This window comes from Gopherus evgoodei, chromosome 8, assembly GCF_007399415.2.
Source record: "Gopherus evgoodei ecotype Sinaloan lineage chromosome 8, rGopEvg1_v1.p, whole genome shotgun sequence".
NCBI lineage: Eukaryota > Metazoa > Chordata > Testudines > Testudinidae > Gopherus > Gopherus evgoodei.
The window spans coordinates 3428109-3442768 of NC_044329.1; positions in this window are offsets into that span (position 1 = coordinate 3428109).

The following is a 14660-nucleotide window of genomic DNA, read 5'->3' on the forward strand; positions in this document are numbered from 1 at the left end:
TCAAAGCCACAACCACATCCTCTCCAAAGCCATCAGTGAGCAGCACATGCTGACAGATAGTCTAAAGTGAATGTTGTGGAAAAAAATAAATATTTGATGGGCACGCTTGACAAACGTGATCTTTAAGGATCAGGGATCAATAAAAGGATGGGGAATGATTAGATACCTGGTCTCCTTGGCCTCATTTAGTATAGACAGTGGTATCTGCTTAGGGTATATTGGGTTAGACTGAAACAGCATCTTCTCTGTGCCATTGGGAGTATTTCACACATCCACGTTCCTGATCCAGATGGATGGAGCGGTCTGTGCTACCTACAGCCAGAGTCGTCTGGTCCAATGGACCTACCGGGGCAACCACACCGGTCCTCGCACTCTGGGCGCTTGGTGGGATTGAGGAGGGGTGGAGCCTTGGTGAAGGGGGTGGGGCCTGGGCCAGAGGGGCGGGGTTGTTCCAGGCCCTGCCCCCATCAGGACTGCCCCGCTTACAGCCTGTCTGTTACCTCATGCACAGTGCTTGATGCCTACACATTTGAAGTATTTCAAAGACATTCTGTATGTAACTACAAAGCCTCTGGCATGTGAGCAGAAGGGACTTGCAGATCCCAGCTATTAAACCATGCTGTATAAATGAAGTTCCACTCATTCTATATGTTGGGCTTCTGTAAAAAGGAAATATTATCATGGATGATTACTAATAATAATAACACAGAGTGCTTTTCATCCATAGATCTCAAAGCGCTTTGGGGAAAACTGAGGCACAGGGCGTTGAAATGGCTTAACCACTTACCGATTGCTGAATGTTCCAGATGTGACCTGGTGGAAGGCAGTTAATCTGCTGCTGAATGTTCCAAGAAAGTTTAGGCAGAATATATATGCTGCATGCTCTAGGTGCAATCAAGTCCCATGTAATTTGTGGCAAGGTAGACCAAAATACTGTACCAAGAGCTGCTCTTTACTGTAATGCTCCACTGGGGCTGGACTGGAAAATCTGTGGCAATTTCAGGTGAATTTAAAAAAAAAAGTGGAGCGTTTTATTATATTAATCTGAAACTGACTAATACAATCAGTACAGCATTCATTGTTTTATTTGATATTAATTGCAATTAATTTTACTCTGCCCTGGAATTGTACTCTGTCTCTGAATTAGGACTGTGGGGTAAGCACTTTGCTGGGTGTTTCTGATCATTATTCCATGGCTGATCATTTTAGTAATGCTGACTTTTTAAATGGCACCACTAGATTCCAGAGTTAACGCCAAATTGAGCTGAATGGGGACAGTCCATAGCTTTCTTTGATCTATCCTTTTAGGCTGTCTGCAAACTCCAGAGGCAATGCTATTTAACGAATGCACAGAATCATCATCGATGTAAAGGGGAATTCCTCATCAGGAGACGAAAACAGAAATCATGGGCCAAATTTTCAGTTTGATCTGCAAAGCAGTGCATCTCAGATACAGGCACACATGCTTTATAGGTGCAAATACCTGCATGAGTGTTTCAGAGCTATAACACTTGTGCAAAGGCAAGGCTTCAAACTATTCACTTATTTTAGTGTTTGTGCCTGCAGAGTATATGCACATATATGGGTGCACATCATTTATCATACACACACGTGAAGGGTAGAGTCTGAAATGGACCCCCAAGGATTATTGGTCATGCAGGCAGGAGGGAAAAATGTAGACATTAGGGTACTATAATAACCACTATAGAAGTATGTTGCTAGGGAATAAAAAAAAAGGACAATGAAAAGAATTAGGATTTGTTATGACCACTTGTTAACGATTAGTGACTTTGAGCCTGGTTCTGATCTCTTGTGAGTTTTAGCTCCAATAACCTCACTGGAATGTCTCCTGAGTTACACTGGTGTATATGAGATCAGAGTCAGGCCTCATATCTTCATATGACATAACATGGCTAGCTATGATTACTTACTTGTTAGTGTTATTTCTAATTTGTTTATGGTCATGGCCACTGTGTGCTAGATGCTGTCCGAAAAGGCAAGTAGGAACATCCTATGTCATGAAGAGCTCCATAATTTAACAGCAGAGAGAGATTAGCAAGAAGCAGAAATCATATATCCCTTTAAAAATTACTATATGGGACAGCTAGATTCAGTGTTGACAGCATGGCCGAAATGGGTCTTCAAGAGGGACTTAAATGTGGATAGAGTAGAGGCCTGGCAGATAAGGTCATGCATAAGGGATGGCATGAGATGAGGCAAAGAAGTGAGAAGCTGAAAAAAAAAAGCAGTTGAGTGTAGTAACCCTGGTGGAGCGGAGAGGATGTGGGGGGAGAAGAGAAGCTTGACAAGGGTACTAGATAGGGAGGGCAGAATTATTTTGAGCTTAGAAGGTGGTGATATGAAGCGTGATTTTCATGCGATAAGAGATGGGGAGTCAGCAGAGAGATTCGAAGAAAGGAGCAATTTGATCAGATCGACAGGCAGGGAGTTTAGCAGCTGCTATTTTCATGGTGTAAATAGGGTGCGATGCCTGTGTTTGGGAGGCCAAAGAAGGAGATGTTACAATAGTCAAGGTGGGGCCTGAACTAGTGATGGGGCCAGGGGGATGGAAGAAAAAAGATGGTTCTTGGAGATGCTGAGGAGGAAGATGTGGGGGGAGGAATAGCTCAGTGGTTTGAGCATTGGCCTGCTAAACGCAGGGTTGGGAGCTCCAATCCTTAAGGGGGCCATTTAGGGAACTGGGATAAAAATCTGGGGATTGGTCCTGCTTTGAGCAGGGGGTTGGACTAGATGACCTCCTGAGATCCCTTCTAACCCTGCTATTCTATGATCTATGCCAGATTTCAATAAGGCCTGGATCTGAGGGGCAAGGGAGAAAAAGGAGTCCAAAACAACTCCAATAACGTGGGCCTGACTGACGGAAAATGGTAGCTTTGTCAAGACTAGCAGAGAGGGAGCAAAATGGAGAGGGTTTGGGAGGAAAGCTGAGTCATTTGGCTTTGTCCACATTACATTTAAGCAGATGGTGAGACAGCTCGAAACGCTGGATGCGGCGGAAGAAGGGAGACAAGGGACAAGTTGGGGTGGGCAGCTTGATTCATGAGTATTCTCAATAGAGATGGTAGTTGGTTTCAATGGGAGCTGATGGCTGTTTGTCATCTTGGAAAATTAGGTCACTTGCTTAGGGGCTTTAATATGGAATTTGGATCCTAAATTTAGGCACCTATTTTTGGCCATCTTGACCCATATATATGTATTTAACCCTGTTCTTACACATGGAGTAACGACACCTTTGATTTAAAATTGAATATAAAAAAATCTAATTAGTGGGTTGTACTTTATTTTATTTTGTTCACTTCATTTAATCCATGTAGTGAAATTAGGCTGGTCACTTTCAGACTTTCCGTTTCTGGTTTCCATGTGCTAATTGTCTAGGCTTCCTAAACTGCTGGGAAAGAACCTACAGGGATCATGTGTATCTCTATCAAATATTCATCTTTTAAAGTTGTTTTCTAACCAAATCTAAACATTGCTCATACTTTATATGGCCCTCGCTAAACACCTCAGTGACTGAAGCCAAAGTCCCGTGCTGAAAATGGCTAAGGCACTTAGGAACCCAAGTGTCACTGAAAGTCAATGAGACTTAGAAGGCGAAGGGCCAGATTCTTAAAGGTATCTAGGCATCTAACATTCATTTCAGTGGGAATTAGGTGCCTAATACCTCTGAAGATCTGGGTGTAAGTAATTTATAGAATCACTGAAAGGAGAGGCTGGAGAGTCATCAAGTTCATCCCCCTGTGTCAAGGCAGGACCAAGCAAACCTAGACTACCTCTGACAGGTATTTGTCCAACCTGTTCTTAAAAACCACCAATGACAGGAATTCCACAACCTTCCTTGGAAGCCTGTTCCAGGGCTTAACTACCTTTAGAGTTAGAAAGTTTTTCCTAATATCTTACCTAAATCTCCAGTGCTTTTGAAAATTTTACCCTATGTCTCTTTAACACTGTTGTACACTTTCATATAAACTTGAATGCAAATTAAAATATCTCTGAAAAAGGAAAGAATAACTCTCACAGGAAAGGGATTGGGCTGTGTATGCACAGGACATTCATTTCTGGTTGGCAAGTCCAGGTCTCAGATCAGTTTATTTTACTACTTACAGCCCCAATCACACTGATTCTTTTTTCACTTTCATCTCTTCCTTTCTCCTTTTGTAGACTGCCCCATTTCTGCTTTGAAAAGTGGCATTTAACAAATTGGATTTTTGTCAGGGGGATTTTCCCAGGGTCGGCAGTTCACACGTTATTACTGTAGGTTCAGTGGAAAACTCCCCACCCGCACATCCTGCTCAGGTACCCGTGCTGGTGTCCTGAAGGCGGCAGAGAAATTTAAAAGTTAAATATAGCTAGATTGGAGGTTTTAAAAAAACAGACAACAAGGCAGCAAATATGTTTACAATCTCGATAAAATACGTGCAGGCTTTCACCATATATAATCTTCGATCCAAATGTTGCTGTCCTTACATATACGGACTAGTACCTTCCTCTAGGACTGGTGACTAGTGAGACTACTCATGGAGTGAGGTGCTACTAAGCTGGAGGAAGGGTATCAGAAGAATCTTGTACTTAGAAGGCAATGTGTTATCTCTCTATTACTGTATCATTTACAGTCATTTTAGAGACTTTTGTGTGTCACTGGGATTGATTCCCTGAAATGAATGAAAGACCCTCAATTTTAATGTCATTGGACAATTTACAGAAAGCTAGTATTGATAGTGGTTTAAAACATCTGTAGTGTTACAGTACAGCCAGCTCTTGTAATACCCTCTTGTCATTTGGTATTCACTTAACGTCAATGCCTTATCTTCTTGCTTTCCCATCTCGGTCAAGCACTTTCATGCTATTTTTCTTAAAGGGCATGCCAAAGGCTCTGTTGAAGTCACTCAGTTTCTTCCTTCTTCTGCAATGTATGGTCACCTCAGACAATGTGCCTACTGCTGTACACTCATGGAGAGAGGAGGAGACAGGGAAAGAGACCAAAGGACTATTTAAAAGTAAAAACGGTAATCAATTAGGCTGGTCCAAATGAACTGGTTACACCCCCTCTTCTCTCTAGGGCTCACAACTCCCAATTCAATGCACTTGCCCAGCTCCTCTCGCTGTCAGTGGAAGATGATCTGATGGGTCTAAAGGCAGGATTTGACCCTGAATATTTTGGGAATCTTGGAAAAATTGGATGCATGGATCAAGGCGTCGGCTAGGTACAGTAAATTATCCATGATTTATAAGCCTGGAGCATATCACCCCAGGGCTCACTGACCTTGGCAGTATCACAGAGGACAGATTTTCACATGGATTAACTGCACTTCAACAGTACAGATTCTTCAGTGCTGTAGGAACAAACAGAACCTTCCTCAATAGCTTGCAAGAGCACCTATTCTGTTTATGATGATTTCCTCTTCAACAAAAATACTGAAAGGAAAACATAGCTTTTTGAGGTCCTATCTAAACTGGGGATTTGCCTCAATCCCAGTCACCAGCATAGCTGCACCCTTAATGTAGACAGGCAAAGCCACTATTTGCACTGGTGGAGCAACCCAGGTAAATTGAACTGCTGCAAACCACTTCTTATGGTAGTTTACCCTGACTACAGTCGGGGGGTTATGCCTGTGCAGCTATGACTGGTTGCTGGCTATCAGTGGCTGAATTTAAAGCAAACCCATAGTGCAGACAAATCCGAGGTAAAGAGGTAAAGCGGATTAGCATTCCTCCTTAATGTAATTCCGTTAAGAGTTCAGTGCTGTGGAAAAAATGTGAGTGCTTAAGTTTTATCTTTATCATTTTTTCCAAATAATTTTTTATTAGAAAGTTAGAGTGGGTAATTTACCTTCCATTCATTATCATGTAAATATTGACATTGACCTCCTGCTTGCTGCTAAAGAAGGGCTGTTGGGTCCAGAAGCAGCCTTAAAACTATCAGCATGAGAAAACTAAGCTGAAGAATTCTATCTATAATTGCCTGTGAATCCAAGCAGTGTCAGCACATGACCCAATGAGGGGAAAAACAAACCACCTTTGTGGCACAATAATGTTAAAAGAGTGTTTTGTAAAAGTGTATGGAAGTGCTTATGGGCCTTGTGGAAAAACTTATGACACAAACCCAGATCTCCCAAAAAGTATATAGGCAGCTAAACACCTTCTGAGAATATAAGCTTTGGTGATCACTAAAACTTCCTGAGCTGATCACTTTAAGCTGCAACTACATACTACTTTGGGCGAACTCATCCAAGAGTCTTGGCTTGGGCTTCGTGTTTTTGTTGTTCTTCAGACAACTTGAGTAGAACCTTCTTACTATTCTTAATTATTTAGATTGTGGTAACACTCAAAATGTGAGAAGTATGTTCCAAAACGGAAGATGGCACAGTTATTGCCATAGCTGGAAAAAATTGGGATGCGCACATGTGTTTGTACTGTGACTAGCACAATGGGGACCTGATCCCTGAACTGGGGTCCCTATGAACTACTGCAATAGATATAATAAGTGTACATTATATATGGGATTAATAAAAACAGACAGCCTGATCCTGTTCAAGAGCAAGAGAGTGAAATATACAAAACTGTACAGGCCTCCAGTGATGTAGAATAACTGAATAAGTGTAACCAAAGAGGTAAATTAAGGACCTGGCTTCAAGGGACCTCTTGCAAGCAACCCACACAATGCATATTTCTGAAGGGAACGCAGAGACTCTGGAAAACAAGGGGGCTAGAATATAGGGGAGAGTGAGATTTTTTCATCTGGCCTCAGATATCATGTTTACCCTAAGGCTGTCGATTAATTGCAGTTAACTCACGCAATTAACTCAAACAAATTAACTGTGATTAAAAAAATTAATCGCTATTAACCTCACTGTTAAACAATAGAATATCAATTGAAATTTATGACATATTTTGGAGGTATTTCTACATTTTCAAATAGATTGATTTCTATTACAACACAGAATACAAAGTGTACAGTGCTCACTTTATATTATTTTTATTACCAATATTTGCACTGTAAAAATGATAAACAAAAGAAATAGTATTTTTCAATTCACCTCATACAAGTACTGTAGTGTGATCTCTATTGTGAAAGTAACTTACAAATGTAGATTTTTGTTTGTTACATAACTGTACTCAAAACCAAAACAATGTAAAACTTTAGAGCCTACAAGTCCACTCAGTCCTACTTCTTGTTCAGCCAATCACTAAGGCCTGGTCTACACTGGGGGGAGGGGTGTTTCGATCTAAATAATGCAACTGCAGCTAAAGTCGATGTACTTAGATCTACTCACCGTGGTGTCTTTACTGCAGTGAGTCGACTGCTGCCGCTCCCCTGTCGACTCTGCCTGTACCTCTCATGGTGCTGGAATACAGGAGTCGACGGGAGAGCACTCGGGGGTCGATTTATTACATCTAGACTAGACATGATCAATCGACCCCTGTTGGATCAATCGCTACCTGCCGTTTCGGAGGGGTAGTATAGACATACCATAAGACAAACAAGTTTGTTTACGTTTACGAGACATACTGCAGCCTGCTTCTTATTTGCAATGTCACGGATCGATCGCTACCTGCCGTTTCGGCGGGGTAGTATAGACATACCATAAGACAAATGTTTGTTTACGTTTACGAGACATACTGCAGCCTGCTTCTTATTTGCAATGTCACCTGAAAGTGAGAAAAGGTGTTCACAAGGCACTTTTGTAGCCAGCGTTGCAAAGTATTTATGTGCCAGATATGCTAGTTGTATGCCCCTTCATGCTTCAGCCATCATTCCAGAGGACATGCTTCCATGCTGATGACGCTCGTTAAAAAAAGTGTGTTAATTAAATTTGTGAGTGAACTCCTTGGAGGAGAACTGTATGTCCCCTGCACTGTTTTACCTGCATTCTGCCATATATTTCATGTTATAGCCGTCTCAGATGATGATCCAGCACATGTTGTTTGATTTACAAACACTGTCTCTGCAAATTTTACAAAATGCAAAGAAGGCACCAATGTGAGATTTCTAAAAATAGCTACACCACTGGACCCAAGGTTTAAGAATCTGAAGTATTATCCAAAATCTGAGAGGGACAAGGTGTGGAACATGCTTTCAGAAGTCTTAAAAGAGCAACACTCAGATGTGGAAACTACAGAACCCGAACCACCAAAAAAAAAAAAATCAGCCTTCTGCTGGTGGCATCTGACTCAGATGATGAAAATGAAGCATGCATCGGTCTGCTCTGCTTTGGATTGTTATTGAGCAGAACCCATCATCAGCATGGATGCACATCCTCTGGAAGGGTGGTTGAAGCACGAGAGGACATATGAATCTTTAGCACATCTGGCAGGTAAATATCTTGCAACGCCGGCTACAACAGTGCCATGCGAACACCCATTCTCACTTTCAGGTGACATTGTAAACAAGAAGCAGGCACCATTATCTCCTGCAAATGTAAACAAACTTGTTTATCTGAGCAATTGGCTGAAGTAGGACTGAGTGGACTTGTAGGCTCTAAAGTTTTACAATGTTTTATTTTTGAATGCAGGTTTTTTTGGCATATAATTCGACATTTGTAAGTTCAACTTTCATGATAAAGAGATTGCACGACAGTACTTGTGTGAGATGAATTGAAATATACTATTTCTTTTGGTTTTTACAGTGCAAGTATTTGTATTAAAATAAATAGAAAGTGAGCACTGTACACTTCATATTCTGTGCTGTAATTGAAATCCAATATATTTGAAAATGTTTAAATAAATGGTATTCTATTATTGTTTAACAGTGTGATTAATCATGATTAATTGTTTTGATTGCTTGACAGCCGTAGTTTACCTCATTGCTTTTAGCTGATGTTAGTTTCTCCTTTAGAACCATGGTAGAAAGATCCTTTGGCCATTCAGTATATGCTGAGTGGATTCCCCTTTTCACCTTATGAAAATTACCCATCTTGCTTCCAGGAATGAGACTGAAACACTTTTTAACTCATTACTTGACAGATTTATCTCATCTATCTTGACCAATAGACGCAAACTGGGGGAGTGACTCAAGAAGACCAAGGTGAGCATTCAAAAGGAGAAAAAGGCTTGATTTTCCACTGTCTTCTACATTTTGCAGTTTGCTTCCTCTTTGTAAATGACCACACAGAATACAATGCAGTGATAATTAAGCCCAGTTTTTGTTACAGGAATATAAAACCACTAAATCCAAAAAGGTTGCCTGATACAGTTAGCATTCCCTGACAGATGTTTTCCCATTTGTCATGCCAAGGAGTATTTTTAATTCCATTTTCCATCTTTCAGTTTGTGACTTACAAATTGTCTTCTTATTCCTGTATGTGCTGATGGGATGTGTTCTTCTATGGAGGAGTATGTTACAGTAGACCAATTATTTCCTTTCTGAAATTATTATTTACTTGTATTACAGTAGCATGTAGGGTACCTCTACACTGGAAAAAAAGACGCGCAGGATGGCGGTGGCTGGCCTGGATCAGCTAACTCAGGCTCAGGGGCTTGGGCCGTGGGGCTCAAAAAGCTATATAGAGGTTTATGCTCAGGCTGGAGTCTGGGCTCTGGGACTCTCCCCACTTGCAGGGTTCCAGAGCTCAGGCTCTAGACCAAGCCCAAATGTCTAAACAGCAATTTTTATCCCCACAGCCTGAACCCCATGGGCCTCAGTCACCTAACTCTGGCCAGCTGTGGGTGTTTGTTTGCAGTGTAGAGACCCCTCCACCCCCCCGCAGCAATCAGGGCACCATTGTGATAGGCCACTTGAGACACCATCATTATATGAACATAGCAAACAGCTATTCCTGTCACAAAAGTTTACAGTCCAACTCTGGTTGAAGAAAGGAAGTATTATTATGCTCATTTCACGGATGGAGAACTGAGACACAAGAGCCATGGGAATCTTCATTGATCCTATTGGTGCTTGAATTGAATCCAGAGAGATTAAATTATTTGCCCAAGGTCAGGCAGTGAATCTGTGGGAGAGCTGGACATTGAACCCTGATGTCCTGTGTCTAGCCCAGTGCCACAACTCCAAGATCATCCTCAAATGAACTGAAGCCCCAAGCTTTTGGTATACAAATGTAGGATGGGGAAAATTTCAGAAACTTTTAAATGCTGTTGTTATTTCTTTCAATTTTTAAAACATTTTGATTGTTGGGCAAGTTAAAGGCTGTATTGTTTGCTGGAGTTCACTTACTCCTTGTGTGTTCTAGTTGTATCAAAATTAACACATCTGAAAACTATTTTTAATGTCTCATGGACTTCTTACAGTTAAAAATCACTCCTCCATACCAACACAGTGTGACTATTTGCCCCAAGCCATGGTAAATAGTTAACAACATTAATACACGCAGCCAAGGGAAGGTGGGGGTGGGGAAATGCTTACAAAACCATCATCAAACCACCATTATCCTGTCATGTGCTTTTTTTGCACTGCCTTGCTCACCTTGGCTGCTCATCAAGCTCTCTGTGTGCAAAGAATAGGAACTTTCTACACCCACCCTCATTTGCCTGAATAATCCATTCAGTAATTATACAATCCCATGTTTGTGACGTCAGTATTGCCATGGAAGTGTGTCTGGTGTCAGAAACACTGGATTAATTCACACTTGTGGACTTACCAGATCCAGAATGTCAGGCCCTTTGTCCAGTTTCGTCAGCAGAGGTATTGGCACCAGAAGAAGAAAATGGGAAAATGACCATAGAAAGACTGTGCTGAAGTAAGCTGCCCACCAGCAGCCCTTGAATCAGAAGTGACCAATCACTACCAAATGGCAAAGAAACCTGCTTTGAGAGAAGATAATGTGCAAACTGGTGCTTGTTATTGTACCAGAAAAGGAAACCCCGTAGTCTATCTACATTTGATAGTGCAACGCCGACAGACCCCGGTCGTCAGCGGGCGGGATCGAACCTGGGACCTTTGGGCATGATCCTCTACTGCAGGAGCTAAAAGCCGACTGGCTGTGAGCTAAGGCTGTAGCAGACTCATTTAACTCTCTCTCTAAGTGGTCGCGGTGCCAGCAGATGGGACAGAACCCCACACCCAGGAGGTGTGTGGGTTACAGTAGCATCTATTATTATTTATTATTATTTTATTTTATTTGTATTATTGCAGTTCCTAGAATCCCTAGTCATAGATTGGGCCCCATTGTGCTAGGTGTGGTACAAACACAGAACAAAAAGAGCTTATAATCGACTAAATCAAGCAGCACGAAAAGGTAGCACTGGCAGCACAAGCCTCTGTTTTGACAATAAACGTCTTGAAACAAGCACTGATGGGACAGGAACTACACAGAATTATTCCCATTACAGTTGTATATTGAGCCATCAGTGACATTGTTTGAAATGTTTAAGTGTGACCGTGCTTCTTTAAAAAGCATGAGGAGTCAACTCCTTGGCAACTTTCCTACAGTTAAGGGCTATAACCCTCTTACTGGGGAGCTACCTTGGTTATTTTATAGTACCTGTTGTATTAACTGAGCACCTGAAGTCACGGAGGGCATCAAGATAAGATTTTAAAATGTTCCCACCATACAAATGGAAAAAGGTCAATGTTTATGATGCTGCCACAGAGTCACAGTCACCACTGACCTTGTCTCAAATATAAATTGTTTGATCTGGCATATATAAGCATTAAACATCATGCAATGTCATGTGTAAAACAAATTTTCTGCAGGTTTCCATTCAAATGAATTTGTCTAGTCATTGAGACTGATGTCACAAATACTGCATTATGGGCAATAACAATATAAGTGAGATAATTAACTGCCGCAGAGTGGCTGGCCCTTTAAGGGAAGATGGGTCTCAGCCCCACCTGTGACACAGCCAACTCTCCTCCCTAGGTGGGGAAAATTAATGTCGTTTGACAGGTGGCTCATGTGACCAAGTCATGCTTCAGGGGTAGATAAGGGAAATGCGGGGGGGGGGGCACGGAGGGGATTAATCAGAAATCTACGGCCTGATTTACAGTAGGAAATTAGGTCAGTATAACTACATCGCTCAGAGGTGTGAAAAATCCACATCCCTGAGTGACGCAGTTAAACCAACTAAACCCCGGGTGTAAACAGCGCTAGGCTGACAGGAAAATTCTCCCGTTGATCTAGTTGCTGCCTCTTGAGGAGATGGATTACCTGTTCCAACGGGATAACTGTTCTTGTGGGCGTAGGTATTGTCTTCACTGAAGCGTTAGAGCTTTGTAAGTGTAGACAAGCCCTGAGTCAGAGGAATGGGAATGGGGTCTGCAGAAGCCCCTGAGAAGGCAGAGGAGACTCTAGCAGGGAAGTCTGTTTGCTTGTTGGTGGGACCTGGTCTCCAAGCCATAGAAAAAGCTGGCAGATGGCCCCTCACCACAGATACCTCAGAAGAAGGACTATTGTAAGGAGGGTTTCGTTTCTTGAAAGCCTTTGGGTACTTCTACGGTACAATAAAAAATACACGTCACCAAGCCTCAGAGCCCAGGGTCAGTTGACTCAGGCGGCAGAGCTAAAAACAGCAGTGTAGACACTCAGGCTGGAGCCTGGGCTCTGAGACCCATCCCCTCCCGGGGTTTCAGAGCTTGGGCTCCAGCCTGAGTCTGAACAGCTACACTGCAATTTTTAGCCCCTCAGCATCATCCCTGAGAACCTGACTTAGCTGAGCCAGGCCAGCCACCACCATGCCGCAGGTCTTTCATTGGAGAATATCCCTACCCTTTGTTACCAAGTGGGAAGGGGTGGAACGGATGGAGGGTAGTTTAAAAAGGTGAGGGAGAAGCACAGCACAAGCCTGTAAGAAAGGGTATGAAATCCCCTTAGCAAAGGGGGAAGGCTCTGAGCCTGAAAGGCCACTAGAAACTGTGAATACTGAATCAATTATACCCCAGAAAGGGAATCTTGTTCTATTTGGATAGTGGAAATGTAGTGGAACACGCAGGAGGGAATTGAAGGAAGTGCTGTAGGGTAACCCCATGCTATGAAGAGGTGCTCTGGAGATGGTGGTACTGCTACATTAACAAAAGAAATTGTCTTACTGAATTGTTTTCAATATGACTAATCCTGAAAAGGGACTGTCACTAAATGATGCCACAAATGTATTAGAGGCAGATGAGGTAATATATTTTATTAGACCAACTTCTCTTTCACCAGAAAAATTTGGTCCAATAAAAGCTATTACCTCACCCACCTTGTCTCTCTAATATCCTGGGCTTAACATGGCTACAAAACTGCAAGCCACAAACTGTACAAAACTGCAAGTCACAAACATAGGAGGGTTCACTCCTGTCATTCCAGTAACATTGCTGCCCTCTGCTGCCACAAAGGAACATAGCACGAATATCAGTGCACCAAAAATCTTTCATAGGGTATGTCTACACCACAATAAAACAGCTGACCTGTGGCTGGCCCCTGTCAGCTGATTCAGGCTCCTGGGGCTTGGGCTGTGGGGCTATAAAACTGCACAGTAGATGTTCAGGTTTGGGCTGGAGCCTGGGCTCTGGAACACCAGGAGGGGGCTGGTCCCAGAGCCTGGGCCCAAATAGCTATATTACTATTTTATCGCCCTGAGGCTTGAGCCCTGTGAGCCCAACACGAGCCAGCCAGGGGTGTGTCATTGCAATGTAGACATACCCATAGCGGTCCTGCAGAACAGAATCTACCACAATGGAATGGAACCCATGAAGGTTTAGGGGTGGCTTGATTACAGTCTGTAAGTATCTGCATGGGGAACAAATATTTAATAATGGGCTCTTCCATCTGGCAGAGAAAGGCCTAACACAATCCAATGGCTGGGAGTTGAAGCTAGCCAAATTCAGACTGGAAATAAGGTGTGAATTTTTAATGGTGAGAGTAGGGTTGCCAAGCCTCCAGGATTGTCCTGGAGTCTCCAGGAACTAAAGATTAACCTTTAATTAAAGCTTATGTCATGTGATGAAACCTCCAGGTTTCATCCAACCAAAATTGGCAACCCTCGGTGAATAATTAACCAGTGGAACAATTCACTAGGGGTCGAGGTGGGTTCTCCATCACTGACCATTTTACAATCAAAACTGGATGTTTTCCTACAAGATCTGGCCTAGGAATTCTTTGGGAGCAGGTCTCACATGGGGTCAGACCAATGATCTGGTCCCCGCTGGCCCTGGCCTCTGGGCAAACAGCAGCTGCTCCGCCAACGCACTGTGGAGCAGAGATGAAAACAAGTGGGGGGACCTGCTTTGGCCCGAGGTGGGAGCTCAGGGGCCCCTTGCGGGACACACGCATTCACCCCCCGGCGGCCAGGAGCAGGAGGGTGCCCAGCTGTAGGAAGCTGCTAGGGCTCCTGGGGTGCATGTGCAAGTAAGGGGGCTGTGGGGGTGCAATGGGGGGCAGGGTTGGAGGGAGGGCTAACCACACCCCCCCCCCCCCGACGCTGCCTCTGCCCTGGGGAGATGGCCCCAAAGGGGGATACTGAGCCATAGACCCCGTGCGCATGCGCGCCAAGCACAGCTCCCTCCGTCCCTCCCACCCCTTTTGGCATCCACTCCCAGCATGCTCCGCGCTGCCTCGGCGGAGCCTGCTACGGCCAAGGGGCGGGGCAGGTCTGTTACTGGCGTTGGGACGAGCCAGTCAAACGGCGATGTCTCCGCCCACGGCGGTCCCTGGGAGCCAATGGGAGCAGGGAGGGCGGTGCGGTCGCCGGAAGTGAGTACGGGACGG